General features: G+C 46.4%; 1 pseudogene; it reads right to left on the minus strand.

The window, feature by feature from the left end:
* Positions 1 to 770: 770 nt before the first annotated feature.
* LOC148099728 (uncharacterized) lies at positions 771 to 3264 on the minus strand (annotated as a pseudogene).
* Positions 3265 to 15233: the final 11969 nt, after the last annotated feature.

Genomic DNA, 15233 nt, shown 5'->3' on the forward strand with positions numbered 1-15233 from the left:
TCTACTGTTCACTGGTTTCACCATACTTAAGCTTTTGTGCAGAGGTCTGGGGCAACAACTATTAATGTCACGGCTGGCGGGGTGAGCCGTGTGGTGTTGGAGGAAAAGGAGGACCCAAAATGCAGGCAGTGACTGATGATTAGAGTGAGGTTTATTTACAAGTGGTGGAGTGGCAAAAACAGGCAGTGAGGGAAGAGAATTCACAGAACAAACCTAAACTGGGATAGCTAAATAACAAACCTGAGATCATATGAATGGGGTGGGAGGCAGAGAGACGCAGACGAGGAACAGGACACCATGAAACACAGACGAGTCGACAACGAACACAGACCGACACCCACTATATATACACACACAAGGTAATCAGGTAATCACACAAAGGAGGGAAGAACAGCTGAACCCAATACACATGAGGACCGGAGGAGACAAGCTGAACACAATGACAACAGACACAGACCTTCAGAACAAAACAGGAAATCAAGAACCCGAACCGGACACAAGGGGGGAGGACACAGAATAACTAGAACAGAGGAAAATAATCATAAAACACAAAACGCTGGGTCAATGACCCAGCACCATGACAGTACCCCCCCTCCAAGGGCTGGCTCCAGACAGCCCAAAACAAAAAACAGACGACCAACCCAGGGCGGGCGGCGGGGGCCCAGGACGGAGCGACCACAACCAAACAAAAAACAAGCTCCAGTGGGCCAAATGAATTGTCCAAAACACAACACGGACTGGAGTTCCTGAACAGGGTCCCAAAACATAGTTCAGGAGGCCGGCCCGGAGGCTGACAACTCAGGAGCCCAGAACAGTTCATCTCCGGGGGCCGACTGTGCACACGGCAGCGGCGGCGACGGGGAAACAGTTCAGGTGGTCGACCGTGCGGACAGCAACGGCGGCGACGGGGAAACAGTTCAGGCGGCCGACCGCGGGGACAGCAACGGCGGTGGCGACACAAGTCCGGAGGCCAGCCGCGCGGAAGTTAGCGGCGGCGTTTGGGAGGTCGTCCATATCGACGATGACGCCCAACAAGCGGCCTGGCAGATGACCGCCGATGTCGAGGCGGCAGTTTGGGACCTGAAGGTGGCGTGGCCCCCGCAGCACCAGGCGAGGAGGATGCTGAGGCTGGACCAGACGAGACGGAAGCTGAGGCTGGACCAGACGAGGCGGAAGCTGAGGCTGGACCAGACGAGGCGGAAGCTGAGGCTGGACCAGACGAGGCGGAAGCTGAGGCTGGACCAGACGAGGCGGAAGCTGAGGCTGGACCAGACGAAGCGGAAGATGAGGCTGGACCAGACGAGGCGGAAGCTGAGGCTGGACCAGACGAAGCGGAAGCTGAGGCTGGACCAGACGAAGCGGAAGCTGAGGCTGGACCAGACGAGGCGGAAGCTGAGGCTGGACCAGACGAAGCGGAAGCTGAGGCTGGACCAGACAAGGCGGAAGCAGAGGCTGAAGCTGAGGCTGGACCAGACGAGGCGGAAGCAGAGGCTGAAGCTGAGGCTGGACCAGACGAGGCGGAAGCAGAGGCTGAAGCTGAGGCTGGACCAGACGAGGCGGAAGCAGAGGCTGGACCAGACGAGGCGGAAGCAGAGGCGGAGGCCGGAACAGGCGACGCTGAAGCGGAGGCTGGACCAGGCGAAGCGGGCGAAGCTGAAGTGGAGGCTGGACCAGACGAGGCAGAAGCTGAGGCAGAGGCTGGACCAGGCGACGCTAATGAGGCTGATGATGCTGATGATGCTGAAGCTGGACCAGACAAAGCTGATGAAGCTGAAGCTGGACCAGGCGACGGCGTGGGTGGAGACACGGAGGCTGCAGCTGGCGAGGATGAAGACTCCGAGGCTGCAGCTGGCGGCGGTGTGGAAGCCGGAGACGGAGGCGCTGCAGCAGGCGGCGGCGTGGACGAAACTGTGGATGCGGCTGCTGCTGCAGGCGTAGATGCCGCTGCTGGTGGAGCAGCTGGTGGCTGGACAGGCTCCTTGGGCTCTCCAGCGGACGAGACAGGAGGCTGGACGGGCGCCTCGGGCCCCCCAGCTGACGAGGAAGGTTGCTGGACGGGCTCCTCGGGCCCTCCAGCGAGAACAGTCACAGGACCAGTGGGCACAGGGGCCCCTGGCAGGCACAGAACAGAACCAGCAGGGGCGGGGACCTCTGGCAGGCACAGAACAGAACCAGCAGGGGCGGGGACCTCTGGCAGGCACAGAACAGAACCAGCAGGCGCAGGGACCTCTGGCGGGCGCAGAACAGAACCAGCAGGTGCGGGGACCGCTGGCGGGCGCAGAACAGAACCAGCAGGTGCGGGGACCTCTGGCGGGCGCAGAACAGAACCAGCAGGTGCGGGGACCTCTGGCAGGAACAGATCAGAACCAGCAGGCACGATGGCCTCTGGCAAGCACAAAGCAGACTGCAGCTGCACCGAGCATTGACTCAGCTCAGGCAGCAACAGCCGGGTGCAGTCCTCAGCTGGCTTCTTAACCTCCAGGGGTCCAGAGTCAGCTGGGGGCTGAAACCCAGCCTCTGGGGAGGCCCTGGAGTGCGTTTCAGTCTCAGAACTGGCCAGCTCTTGAGGAATGTTTTCATTGTTGTTGGGTTTGTCTCTCTGCTTAGAATAAGAAGTTGTTGACCTGTCCTTTATGGGTTGAACTGTTATGGCTTGCTGTACCGGAGGAGTTGGTGAAGATAATGGCTGAATAGGTGGCTGAGCTGATGGAGGTGAGACTGAGCGGCTAACTGAGCTAGTGGCTGCTGGGCAGCTAATTGAGCTACCGGCTGGGCAGCTGACTCAAAAAACACAGCCCCGGTATAAACAGTCACACGGTCTGGCAAAACAGACAGAGTGTCTTTTCCACTCACCACAGCCGGCAACTCAGAACTCTCGGGGCCCGGCTGTGGCGATGGGCGTCGGCGGCGTGAACGTCGCTTCCTTCTTGGAGATAGCTCCGACCGGCCGGGTAATTCCACATCCGGCAGGCCGGGCCGCAGATTCCCCGGCGGGCAGTGCAAAACATTCACCACCGGGCTGGGTCGGGAAGCGGTAGCGGCTGGAGGGTGAAGGTGAAGTTCGTTCAGTATGAAATTCTGTGCGAGAGGGTGAAGAGAGTCCAGTAGCCAGGAGTGAGCAGAGATTAATTGTTGTAGCCTGGCTTCTACAGCGCTGTGAAATTCCTCCCCCTCATGTTCCAGCCACAGGTTAACCAACCTTGAAACGGAGTCAATCACTCCCTCCCGAAACTCCTGGGAAGGTGCGGATGCTGCTGGGTCCATGTTTGGTCGGCTCGTACTGTCACGGCTGGCGGGGTGAGCCGTGTGGTGTTGGAGGAAAAGGAGGACCCAAAATGCAGGCAGTGACTGATGATTTGAGTGAGGTTTATTTACAAGTGGTGGAGTGGCAAAAACAGGCAGTGAGGGAAGAGAATTTACAGAACAAACCTAAACTGGGATAGCTAAATAACAAACCTGAGATCATATGAATGGGGTGGGAGGCAGAGAGACGCAGACGAGGAACAGGACACCATGAAACACAGACGAGTCGACAACGAACACAGACCGACACCCACTATATATACACACACAAGGTAATCAGGTAATCACACAAAGGAGGGAAGAACAGCTGAACCCAATACACATGAGGACCGGAGGAGACAAGCTGAACACAATGACAACAGACACAGACCTTCAGAACAAAACAGGAAATCAAGAACCCGAACCGGACACAAGGGGGGAGGACACAGAATAACTAGAACAGAGGAAAATAATCATAAAACACAAAACGCTGGGTCAACGACCCAGCACCATGACTATTAAACCACATTACTTTCACTTTTTACTCTTCAACAAAAAAAGCAGTTCGAATCATCCACAATGCAGGTTACAGGGAACATACAAACTCACTATTTTTGCAGTCTGAAATATTGAAATTTGCTGATCTAGTGAAATTCCAAACAGCACAAATTATATTCAAAGCAAAAAATAAGGAACTGTCAGATTATATTCAGAGTAAGTTATAATTTAAGGGGTTTTTGTAACTCAAAACAGGGAAGGTACGTACAACAGGAAAAAGTTTTTGTGTTTCTGTGCATGGAGTGAAGCTGTGGAACAGTTTGAATATGAAATTGAAGCAATATCCAAACATAAAACAGTTCAAAAAGAGTTATAAAGATATGATCTTCTTGAGCTATAAAGAAAAGGGAAAATGTTGAAATTAAGTGAATGTCACTATTTAGAAAACTTCATGATGTGATATTATAGTATATATTATATCAGAAATCTGTTCACTGTTTTTATTACAGATTATATCAGTAAGTGACTAAATATTGACTGATAACTTATGGCAAAGGGGTGGGATTAAATAAGTGTGTACTTCTTCCCTCTCCCTTTCGACATGTAACTGAATCAGAACAGAAGCAATATTGAAATGTATTAACTTTATTTTGTATAGTATGTTTTTCTCAGATTTTCTTTGCTAAATGTACGTGTATATTGTTTACATGATTGAAATAAATTAACAAACAGGCCCAAATACAGGAGAAGGACAGCTGAGAGTGGAAAAAAATCACAAAAATAAATACTGCCAGATTTTCAACTTCGGTCTACAAGAAAATAAGAAGATCATGGGATTAGCCTCGATTGCACTTTGGACCTATTGACGGGATGCGCTCCGTCCCTTGATGCATGTACACTTTCAATTTCTGGTTGGGCTGCTTGGGTACAAAGTAAGTTTCATCATCAGATGATGAGCTTCATGTAAACATCTGCATGGAAACTGGATGCCTGTACTTCTCTGCTTACTTAGACCAAACCAAACCCTGAATTATGTTGGAAAATATGTGATGTTTTATGAAGGATCACATAAGAAACAACATTTTTTAGTTGTTTTTGAAACTAAAAAACTATTCAAAAAGTTTTAAATAGTTTAGAAAGGACTTTTACATTTTCATAATATTCATGGCTGTGTGGTAAAGCTGACATTATCTCACTTGTAATGGTTCAGATTGGACACTGTGACTGGCCGGTTCTGTGCTCCAGGCCACATGTTTGATACCCCTGGACCCATGCAACGAAGTATAAAAAACCGTGTCCACACTTTGGCCTGTGAAGAGTGAAAGCAGATATACGGCGTGATATCGAGCCAAATGCTTCAAAGTGTTCCTTGATGATGTGATAAAGAAGTGGCGTTCCTCCTCCAACCACAAACAGGAAGCTCATGAAGCGAGCAGTGTCAGTGCTTGTACGACACTCACCACGAGACCTCTGAGCAGGATGGCTGCAGTCGCACAGCTCTGCTTCTCCCTGCTGTTCACTCTCATCAGCAACATTCATGCAGAAGAATTTATCGCCATAAGAAAAGAAGGAGGCTCTTTACAGTTCAAGCTCCCAGATCAAAACAGCTCCTGCATCACCTCCAGACGTGTTGGTGAAGATACTCTGGTCCTGTGGAACATCTCTGACCCCTGGAACAGAAACTTCACAGTACATGAAGACCTGACAGGACGACTCTCATTTCCTGAGACATTTCATGGTTCTCCTTCATTTACTCTCAACAGCCTGACCCACTCAGACTCTGGACTGTACCAAGAAGTGTGCTGGACTCAGGGCAGCGTGACACATGAGAGAAACATCAGCCTGACTGTGTGTAAGACAGTAAGGGGGGAAGAATCTATCAGAAGTCCTGAAGACACTGTAGACGTACAATGTAAAGGAGCAGGTGAGAATCTGACGGTGCGTTGGATCAGACATGACAGAAAGTGGGAACAAGCCATGCTGAGTATTTTCAAAGACAGAATTTTGAAGGTGAATAAAGTCCAAGAAAGTTTCCTGGAGGTGAAAAACACATCACTTCTTCATGTCTTCAATGAACAACAAACTGTTTACATCTGCCTGGTGATGAACCAACAGCAGTGTGTGAGCACTTACTCTGTACGTTTGACCAAAGAAACAAAGCGACGTTATGCTTCAGAGGGAGACACAGCTGTGCTGGAGTGTCCCTTCATGGACCCCATTCATGACCAGCCCCCAGTTTGGATAAAGAAAGCAGGTTTCTACAATATTGATCAAGAAATTGGTCGAAACTTCTCGCTGGTACTTCCATCACTAATGTTAAATGATACAGGTTACTACAGCTGTGGAGGTGAAAAAGTAAAACATATGTACTGGCTTTGGGTGTGCCCTAAACTTGGTCCACCTGCAGTAAAGGTTTTCTCAGAGGGAGATGAAGTCACTATGAGATGCTCTGATGATTGGAAAAATACTACTTTGGTCTTTTCGTCCTTTAAGTTGATTCAAACAGAAATTAAAATTGTGTTCGATGAAGAGTTATGCAGGGACAATAGAATCACTTGTTCCTATGACAACGTGATAATCTCTAATGTCTCACTGGAAGATGCAGGAGAGTATGTGTGTGCAGGTTATAAGTCAGGTGAGTGTGTGTCAGCAGAAAAATTTGTTCTGATCTACAGAGAGCCCTTTGGGGTTTACTCGACCTTCTACAGAGTCAGGTGGATACTGCTCAGCAGTCTGCAGGTGATGCTTTGTGTTGTTGTGGTCTGTGTGACACAGAAAACCAGGAGAGGAGAGCAGCTTTCAGCTCAGACACACACTTAATATGCTTATAATAATAATAATAATAATAATAATAATAATAATAATAATACATAGAAGTGAAGAAATGAAAACAAAAACAAACAAAAATATTATTGTAGATATGAATCTGTGACCTGACTGGACGGTTCAGTCTCTTATATGATTATATATTTTAAACATTTTGCCTTTTTCTATCTTTCGACTTAATTCTTGTTTATTTCTGCTGATATTTTATTTCAGTTATAATGATTATGTGCTTTTTTGTTTTATGTGATTTGATGTTTATCCATATCTCATTCATGTATCTCTCAGAGTATCATTTTGAATATTCTTCTGTTTCTATCAGTGATCAGTTCGATCTATAATAAATGTTAGAAACCAGTTGTAAATGTATTCGTTCTTCACTCTGATGTGAATCATTATCATCTCTCTTGGAAAATGTATTTTGTTATTGTGTTTAAGAGCAGATTCATTACAGCACCATGTTCATCTGCACTATATTGTTTTCATTGTTGTGAATAAACATGATTGTCTGATACAGCAAACACTTCATAATATGGACGTTACTGCTTTGATTGTGTTTTTATATTCTCCATTTTTGTTAGGAATCATTTCTGAAATAAAAATATCTAAATCTAATTTAACAGGCTGAACGTTGATGCTCTTCTGTCAATGACTCCATGATGATTTTAGATTTTAATAAACACACAATCCTCATATTTCAGTGCAGGATGTAGAGCAGAGTATATCAGTCAACTGGATCAGAGCTCATCAGCATTTTGAACTTAATATGCAGCCAACACACTTTAACACGTGTCTGATGTAGAGTGAAACATATCATGGAAAAATGGAAGACGAGAGAAGCTGCACATGGTTATCATCATTTATTTATTCATTTATTTTTTTGCCTGTCCCATTTGGATCTTTAGCCATCAGAATTGTTGTTTGAAGGCCAAGAAAGATGCCATGTTGGTCCATTTGATTGACCTTTATTATAATTGTGTATTTATTTTATTATCGGTTGTTACAGACGGGACAGACATGACTGGGGGATAGGACAGGGAGAAGGAAAGAATGAAAGAAAGAGAGGGAGAGAAAGAAAAACAGAGGGCAGAAGAGATGATGAGAAAGGGGGGAAGGAACAAAAAGAAAAACAAACACCTGGATCACCTGTATGGAGAAAAAAAACAGAAGAGAAATCAAACAAAGAGCGCTATGTAAATGCCATTATTATTATTATTTTGCCTATCAGGGATGTAAATCCTTAGGTGATGGCCAAGCAGGAAACAAGGTCATAATTCTCTCTGTGAGGGAGGAGGTATAGCCCCCCCCCCCCCCCCCCCCCCCCCCGTGAGAGGGGCCAACGTGTAAGAGTTTGTGGAGTGCTCTTTGTCTCTGTATATAAGATGTAAGGGCGATGGCCACAGATGGTCCTGGCGTGTCACTGGGATGCTCTCTCCACATTGAAATGTGTTCATTAAACCCACTTCAAATCAAGCTCACTGGGTGTGTTGCAGGTTATTGTTAGATTTTCCTCAACAAAGTCCAAAGATGTGAGATGACAGATGTGTCCGAGCAGGCCAGCTTGGTGAGGTTATTAGTTGACGCAGTAGACTTTGCTAATGGCAGGCAGAGAGCAACACCGTATAACAGCAGTGAGAGCAGCAGTTGTACTGGATGTCATATGTGTGTTATACTGCAGAGGGCAGCAGATGGAGAGATATGTATCATAGGACATGATGGCCAAGGTGAAAAATTCAATGCTGTCATAAGAGCACAAACAGAAAACCTGGAGCAAGCACAGAGGAGCAGAAACAGTGTGAACATAAGAGCATCTGAAGCAGGAGGAACGGAAACAATTCAATTTTATTTTATTTACACAGCGCCAAATCACAACAGCAGTCGCCTCAAGGCGCTTTATACTGTAAGGTTGACCCTACAATAATACATGCAGAGAGAAACCCAACAATCATATGACCCCCTATGAGCAGCACTTTGGCGACAGTGGGAAGGAAAAACTCCCTTTTAACAGGAAGTAACCTCCGGCAGAACCAGGCTCAGGGAGGGGCGGGGCCATCTGCTGTGATTGGTTGGTGAGAGAAGGAAGACAGGATAAAGACATGCTGTGGAAGAGAGACAGAGGTTAATAACAGATATGATTCAATGCAGAGAGGTCTGTTAACACATAGTGAGTGAGAAAGGTGACTGGAAAGGAAAAACTCAATGCATCATGGGAATCCCCCGGCAGCCTACATCTATTGCAGCATAACTAAGGGAGGATTCAGGGTCACCTGAAACACCTGAAACAACCCTGTACTACCATCAGTGTTGGGAAGGTTACTTTTAAAATGTATTCCACTACAGATTACATGCTTGTATTTTGTAAGGTATTCTGTTACGTTACTCAATGAGAGTAACGTATTCTGATTACTTAATATATTATCATATTATCATGATTATACATTCACTACATGAATGTACTATTGCTGTGTGATTTATTACAATTACTGAAGGTTACTCTCCACACCAACACATACTAGATGTTTAAATCTTAATATAAATGAGTAACAGTAGGTGGACATTAGGTAAGGCTGCACTTTTTGCAGCGATCTCATATAGAAAACTATTCCGTGCGAATATAAAACAGGTCCGCGGACACATAACGGGTATGACAGTCCATTCTCCCTGCGGCACGGACTACACCACCCATCAGGCTTTATGCTTGAGGGCGATGCCTGTTGCCTTCATATTGAATCATTTTTTGAATAATAATTTTTAAAAATATCTTTTTGTCATTCATCACAATCCTTCAGTGTGAGAGTAAATAAATGCCTTTACAACTTTACAACTTTTACACAATCACGACCTGACCTGACCATGCAAGTTTCAGGTCATGGACTGAGCTGGACTCATCTTCGTTGATGCACTGCCTGTTAAATATTTCAGTTTGATCTTAGAAAAAAGATACATAAATAAGTTTTAACTTCACAGCATTTTTGAAAAATCAATGACAAGCTTTAAAACATGGCACCAGCTCATAAATGTCTCTGTCCGTCGCTGTCTCAACCTTTCTTTAAAACCTTCCCCTGTTTTATTGCTCAGATTCTTTCCAGCTGTTTCCCCTGTTGTCCAACCTCTCGTCATCCTGTGTATTTAAATCCTGTTTGCCTCTGTTCCCTCCCTGTCCCTCCCTCTCCCACCTTCCATGTCCTTCTCTCTGTTCGCCCTCCCTCTCTCGCCCTCCCTCTCCCTCCCTCTCTGTCCCTCCCTGTCCCTCCCTCTCTCACCTTCCATGTCCTTCTCTCTCTTCGCCCTCCCTCTCTCGCCCTTCCTGTCCCCCTATCTTGCACTCCCTGTCCCTCGCTCTCTCACCCTCGTTCTCTCACCCTACCTGTCCCTCCCTCTCTCACCTTCCTTGTCCCTCTCTCTCTCCGCCCTCCCTCTCTGTCCCTCATTCTCTCGCCCTCCCTGTCCCTCGCTGTCTCGCCCTCCCTGTCCCCCCCTCTCTTGCCCTACCTGTTCCTCACTCTCTGTTCCTCGCTCTCTGTTCCTCGCTCTCTCGCCCTCCCCGTCCCTCGACCCTCTCTCGCCCTCCCTGTCCCTCGCTCTCTCTCGCCCTCCCTGTCCCTCATTCTCTCGCCCTCCCTGTCCCTCCCTCTCTCGCCCTCCCTGTCCCTCCCTCTCTCGCCCTCCCTGTCCCTCCCTCTCTCGCCCTCTCTGTCCCTCCCTCTCTCACCTTCCATGTCCTTCTCTCTCTTCGCCCTCCCTCTCTCGCCCTTCCTGTCCCCCTATCTTGCACTCCCTGTCCCTCGCTCTCTCACCCTCGTTCTCTCGCCCTCCCTGTCCCTCCCTCTCTCGCCCTCTCTGTCCCTCCCTCTCTCACCTTCCATGTCCCTCTCTCTCTCCACCCTCCCTCTCTGTCCCTCCCTCTCTTGCCCTCCCTGTCCCTCACTCTCTCACCTTCCATGTCCTTCTCTCTCTTCGCCCTCCCTCTCTCGCCCTTCCTGTCCCCCTATCTTGCACTCCCTCTCTCTCTCCGCCCTCCCTCTCTGTCCGTCATTCTCTCGCCCTCCCTGTCCCTCGCTGTCTCGCCCTCCCTGTCCCTCGCTCTCTCGCCCTCCCTGTCCCTCCCTCTCTCGCCCTCTCTCTATTGTCCCCTTCCCCTGTGAGGTTTGTTCCAGCTGTGTTTTCACCTGTTGTCCCACCCTTTTTCATTCCTCTGTATTTAAATCCTCAGTTTGTCTCTGCTCCCTGTTACATTGTCAGTCTTCATGCTATCATGTTCAGTTTTGTGTAGTAGACCCAGAACGTTGCTGCAACGATTATATCTCTTGTCTGTTCTGCAAATACTTTGATATTCACTGGACAGATATTCCAAGTGGCCAGATACCAGACTATAGATCTTCATTACTGAACTTAGTGTGACCAAGTGGTCGGCGGGGTTAGATAAAAGGAAATAATAAAATCACAACGCCACCTAGGGGAAGAAAAATAGATAAAAGGAATAAAAAGAGGCCGCACAGATTCAAGGATGCACACTGAGGCAGGTTGGCTCCAATATTGAAACACTTTTATTTATAGTAAAAATAAATAAAATATTAGAAACCAAGATGTAGCGTCGTTGTTGACAGTGTCCTAAAGTGAAAATAAAACAATGATGGAACTTGGACTTACCAGCAGCCGTGGACCCAAAAGAAAATCACACAAAAAGAAAATCACTGCAGCCCACCCGGTGCTGTACAAAAGTGTGAAAACGACGCACCACCTGAGGTCCCAGGGCCACTGGCACGTCCTCCGTTCACTGAAATAAAACACAGAAAAATATGTTAAAGGAATAAAAGGACACTGAGCGTCAGGCTTAAAACCCACTTTAATAACTTTAATAAAAGAAATCACACACACACACCACACTGGAAGACTTATACCCCACGGGTCAAACTACAACTCGTGCTGGTGGTAATTGTCCAGGCCTCAATCACAAGCCGGTCTGGCTCCCCACAGGCTGAGACCTGCAACTGAGGCGATTTAAAGTTCCCAGCAGGACACTCGGGCAGAGGGTCGCTTCAGCCCGATCACAGAAGCGTGGGTACGAGCAACAGTCCAGGATAAAAGAGAATAAAACCAGGCGAACCAGAAAAAGGTAAGCCTACTTAATAAAAACAGTCTCACAACAGGATAAAACAGGACAAGACAGGACAGCAGGCTCCACCCAGGAGGAGCCCTCACAACAGCGGCTGGGCAGGCGTCTTGATTCTCCGATTAAGGCTGGGCGAGTTGTCACGGAGAGGTGAAGACAGCGATCAAACCCCCGGGACCGGAGGCGCTATACTCTCACTGGTGGCGATCACTCGAGCACCCCTCTCCGCAACGCCGGAATAAATCAGAAAAGTGCCGCGCTGTGGCTGTCATATGATCTACTCGCTTGCTGATCAGTCCGTCGCAGTGTGCCAGCATTTACTGCTGCTTTGCGCCAAATGCACGGGAGGAATGATCCAGAAAAACACCGGCTGAGCTTTATACGGGCTGACGCCACCATGCAATCAATATGCAGGTGGTTCCCAATTAACCTGCGCAGCCGAGAGCGAGAGCAGGAGAGAGCGAGCGAGGGAGAGAGAGAGAAAAGGAAAGGCGAGTAGCCTATCCGGCTACATCAGCATACGCTTCATCAGTAACAACAGCCTATTGGTTCTAAAGACTTTCACTTTTTCTTCCACATGGTCAGAGAAATGTCCACATTTGTTTCTAAAGAACAAACACATTGAGGTGTTTGTATGTGACCTGTACAAGAACGAAAGGCTTCTGCTGCAGGCCTTTCAAACAGCAATATCTGATCAATCTGTTTCTAGAGGTGGGTCGAGTATCCAAAAATCGTACTCAAGTAAGAGTAGCATTACTTTAAAATATTATTACTCAAGTAAAAGGGAAAAGTAGTCGTCAAAAAAGTTACTCGAGTAAGAGTAAAAAAGTACTTGGCGAAAAGACTACTCAAGTAGCGAGTAACTGTTTGAAATGTCCGATTGATGTTTTAAATAAATGCTATCAGACAAACAAAAATAAATAAATATACAAATTTTAGTATTTTCAGAAGGAATATATGTAAAAACATCAACAAAATAAGGCACAACAATTCTAATTTCCAGGTTTCAGATTTTCACAACATAAAGCTTTTTTCACCAAAACCTACAGTAAATAATATAAATATATAAACAGTGCAAACAATTTCCAGTGACAAGATATGCTGTGAACTTTATATTCATTTTTGCTCCAAATGGCACAACAGCCTCAGAGAAAACGAGGCATCTTCAACATATGTTCATACAAGGCAGCTCAGTTTACCATAAGTTGTATGGGTGTGCATTAGGGATGCAACGATACCATCTTTTTCAAACCGATACGATACCGATACTTGGATCTGAGTACTTGCCGATACAGAGTACAAAAACCGATACTTCTACCACACACACACACACACACACACACACACACACACACACACACACACACACACACAAATGCAATGAATTGGAAGACAGGTTTTATTTTATTGTCTGCCGATAATAAATAATATCTTAATAAAAATGACCACAAAAAAATTTCAAGTGAAAAATAAGCACTTCTGTTAAATTATAGGTTTGAGAATAAAATAAACTTTTAAATTGTTGCAGAGTGTCCATAATGTAAACAAACAAACAAAATAACGAAAGTATTTGGCATTGACAAACTCCTCATCAGCCCGTGGATCATCAGTCCACTGTGCTGTTAAACCGAGGACTGACATCGCGCACACACTGCTTGTCTTTACCTCTTCAGAAAGTTTTGGCACCATTATCTCCCTGATGTGTGGGCGGCTGGGAATTTCATATCGCAGCTCGAGTATGCTGAGAAGAATCCCATGTTTTCCACGGCCGGCATTGGCTGGTCATCCAGAGCGATAAAATGAGTCAGAGCCTCTGTTATTTTAACTGCCCGTGGATTTTCTCTTGACATTTTTCATCGCTTTTCCAAAACCTGAGTTAAAGTTGGCTGTTCCACACTGCTGACATTTTGTTTAGCCTAGCTACAGCAGCCTCCAGTTTCTCTTTTTTATCTGGAGCTGCCAGTCTGACTCACCTAACCCTGTGCCTGTTTAGCGCGGGATGTCCCCCTAGTGGCCAATCTAAAAAACTACAACAGAAATGACAAGCCACCCTCTGACTAATGAAATAAGTTAGTATCGGTTCATGGTATCAGTTAACTTTTACGAGTATGAGTACACACACATTTTACAGTATCGGCCCCGATACCGATACCAGTATCTGTATCGGTGCATGCGTAGTGTGCATCTATTTCTGCATATTTAGCAAAAATGTGCCATTTCTTCACTCAGTGAGGTGATGGTTAAGCTTCAGCAGCAGTTTGCTCTCAAGGTTCTTTCTGTGAAGCTGTAACTGTTCAGCAGTGAACAGGAGTCCTGCATGACTGAGAAGTCCTTCACAAGCTCCAGATGCAGGAAGAGCTGTATTGACTTTGATCGGCAGCTTCTTGATGTGAGGAACGCCATGCAATAGATCCACACCTCCAGTGAAAGGACATGAAAGGTACCTCTCCAGCCCTGCTTCTGGCTTTCCTGACCCCATGGATCCATCATCTTCGTCGGTTAGGCTGCTGTTTGTGCTGCCTCATCCAGCTCTGAGTCTAGGTGATGTCTGAAGAAGAAGAAGAAGAGTAAGAAAATAAATATACACTTTAGGACTCGGGGTAAAGGGATCAATAACAATTTAAAATTTACAGTTTGATGATTTAAAGTCTCACACACAATGTAAGATGGACAAGAAAAGTTCAAAGCCATCAGGTGCTCAGTTTAGAAAATAGAGAAAAGAAGAGGAGGAGAAACGAGCAAAAGATGCAGGTAAGCAGATGTGTGATTGGATAATGGCAGGTCATCCTGAACCAATCAAAGTCAGAATACTTTATTAATCTCTAAGGAAATGATGTGGGTTACAGTTGCTCCAAGAAGAAATGGAAAAAATAGCAACACTAACAGACTAAACTCCAAACAATACATTATGTCACAGATTTTAATATTAATTAGTCATTGTTGATTCATCCTGTTCTCATTGTATGACGAATTATGATGGCTGTTTGGTAGCCGTTTGCATACTATGCATACTCTCTCTCTTCGTGTGTGTGTGTGTGTGTACAACAATTTTATGTTAATGTACAATCCTTAATATGTTTTGTGTGTGGGGGGGGGGGGGGGGGGGGGGGCACCAGAGGGAGTGTTCGCCCAGGGCGCCAAACAGGCTAGGACCGCCACTGCTCACACCTGCTGAAGTGATTGGATTATCGGTACCTAACTACTGCTGTGTCTCTCATCTTTGTACTTTCAGAAACAAGGGTGGACCCGTGGGTGATGTGTAATGAGGTCATGCTGTTTGTGCACGTTTAAACTGATGTGAATGGGTTAAAAGAAGCACAGTTGCAGCTCAGTGGGGAGCGACTGGTAGTCAGGCTGTGCTGTGCAGTGTCTCAGCTTTTGTGCTGTATAGCAGAATGGTATGTTTGGAGAATGTTTCCAAGCTGTTCCTGTTATGTGACGTTAACTGAACTTCAGGTAACCTGCAAGAAAAGAACAAGAAACAAGTTCCTGTGAGGTATTCTGAGCCTCAAGGACG

This window comes from Neolamprologus brichardi, chromosome 14 (genome assembly GCF_056152115.1).
Source record: "Neolamprologus brichardi isolate AB-2024 chromosome 14, ASM5615211v1, whole genome shotgun sequence".
NCBI classification, from domain to species: Eukaryota; Metazoa; Chordata; class Actinopteri; order Cichliformes; family Cichlidae; genus Neolamprologus; species Neolamprologus brichardi.